Source organism: Penaeus chinensis, chromosome 19, assembly GCF_019202785.1.
Source record: "Penaeus chinensis breed Huanghai No. 1 chromosome 19, ASM1920278v2, whole genome shotgun sequence".
NCBI lineage: Eukaryota > Metazoa > Arthropoda > Malacostraca > Decapoda > Penaeidae > Penaeus > Penaeus chinensis.
In genome coordinates, this window is record NC_061837.1 from 1,086,482 (window position 1) to 1,088,981 (window position 2,500).

Here is a 2,500-nt window from a genome sequence, read left to right on the forward strand (position 1 = left end):
ACACGTTTACATATGACGCCGCTAATGGAGGACGCTGATGGTCCATGGGTTCAATCTGGGTTCTATCCGTATAGCCAACAGGGAATGTAACATAATTTTTTCTTGTAGCAAATCTGTGTTTACCATGTCAGTCTGAACAATGAAAGTCTATTCTATGGTAATTAGGAATACATATTCAACTTTAGTTACAGTAACCATTCAAGATATTATTTTGCAAGCAAACCAAATGTTGTGTAATCTTATCGTAGAATTTATGCAAGTTTAAATCATAAATATGGCAAACCGTTAAGCAAATGAGTAAATTAGATAAAAAAAATCTGAAAATGATATTTTTCGTGGTCTGTTCGCAATGAGTGTGCTCGGGCAAGTATCTCGTGAGATCGTGTCAGCTGCGGAATATGGATCATTGGCTCCGAAATGTGTTCCTTTCACCGCGAAATACGAGTGTCGGATGGCCGGATATTCTTCAGCATTTCTCATTAGACATAGAGAAAGCTTAGTTATATTTTACGATCATGTGTTTATGTGTGTGTGTGTGAGTTTACGTATGTATGTATGTTTGCAGTGCGACTATGTGCGTGTGTTTATATCATGAGTATTCCGACGCCCATGTTTATGAGCGTTTGTGCTCAGATGATAATTTATAAGACTGTCTTTAGGTCCCTTATTCCGGCCTTGACGCATCCATTATCTCTGACGGGGGAGTACCGTTGCAGTCCTGCTGCGAGATTAAGCAAACTTTATGAGAATCTTCTAAATAGATTTCTTCCGCCTTTTCCGCCATGGGGTCTAATCGAGAAGCCATCCACGCCAATAAAGCCAGAGGAAGGTGTTGTCTGTGCTGGCTCCAGGAAGGTAATGGGGCTCTTAGTGCCGTTGGGAAGTTTCGGCTACGTATAGCGTTGGAATATTCTCCCCGTTGTTTTTATCTCCATCTCTTCATCTTTTTTATCCATTTACGTGTCAATATTTATCTGTTATTCAACAGCTACTAGTCTAATTATATCCATACATGTACCTCTCTCTACCATAACATATTTTTGTTCTTTATTTCTCGTTTCTTTAAATATAAATATAAATGAAAAGGCTTTATGAAAATATAAATAAACGAAAGAAGCAAATCAACGCTGATGTATTGACATACAAGCAATTGTAGAAGAAGAGGACGAAAGTTGAAAATATCATTATTTCCTTAATGTAAGGAGGATCTGAAAACAGCCGTTCTACTTTGTCATCACCAGATGCCACTTATTTGAGAAATAAGAAGCACAACAAATATCCGAAATGCCCCCCACTTGCCTCGAATTCTCTCACAGGCAACCCTTAAGGACCCGACCCTCCCGAGAAACGGAGAAGGATAACCATAACCATCTCAGGTAACCAAGCCGGCTCCTTTAGGCCTTGCGAGACTGAGAGAAATTTCCTGTTCCGGCGCGAGGTCATTTGGTGCGCCTGACCTGCGCCTAGGCCTCCCTCCGACTCTTCCGGACAGATTGAATTGCAAATGGTGGCTCGTCCTGCACGATTTACCTCGTGTGGAAACTGTTTGGGTTATCAGAAACATAAAACAAAAAGTAGGAGATGGAAGGAGAGGTAATAAAAATGGGAGAAAAATGAAAGGGGCGAAAGAAGCAGATGAAGAGCACAATCCGAAGGAAGAAAAAAACAAACAAAAAAACTAGAAGTAAAGCAATATAAAGACCACAACCTATGGAAACTTCATGATTTTTCTCCTTTTTCTTTTTTGCTTTGATAGGTCATCGGTCGAATGCTTGCTGCTCGCCGGTTCCCCAAGCAGTAAGCAGAGGTTCAGGATCGCTTTGCTTTCCCCTGTCCGTCACCTCTGCCGCCCCCACCCCGTTACCTTTACACCCCTTTCTCCTGTCACTTGTTGCACTTGCCTTCCCCTGTACAAACAACTATATAAACATACACAATCATATCTATATGTGTGTATGTGCGTGTGTGTGTGTGTGTGTGTGTGTGTGTGTGTGTGTGTGTGTGTGTGTGTGTGTGTGTGTGTGTGTGTGTGTGTGTGTGTGTGTGTGTGTCCTCCAAGAATCGCTCACCGTTCATATGTTACCCGCACAACAGCAGATAAACAGACCTCTGGACACACATGGCTAGCACCACCCATCTTCTGCTATTGCCATACATATAACACTATTAGCTTATAAATATATATTTAATACAATAACACTAATATCTACATACCAAACCTTTGCGCGACACAACAGCGTATGCAACATTCTCAGGCCTTTCCGCCTCATGACGTCGTCCTGTTTACACGATCACATCATTTCCTTCACACTTCGTGGTACATCGCAACCCTTATGATTTCCTAGTTCAAACTGTCTAAAGAGGGTCGCCTGCAAGCGACAGACAGACAGCCTACAACACGCTGACCGGACCGAACCTCTGTCCGTCAGTTATAACATAATATCTCTCTACAATAAACTGCTGCAAGTGAACAAGTCTGTCATACCTTCACCACTACCCA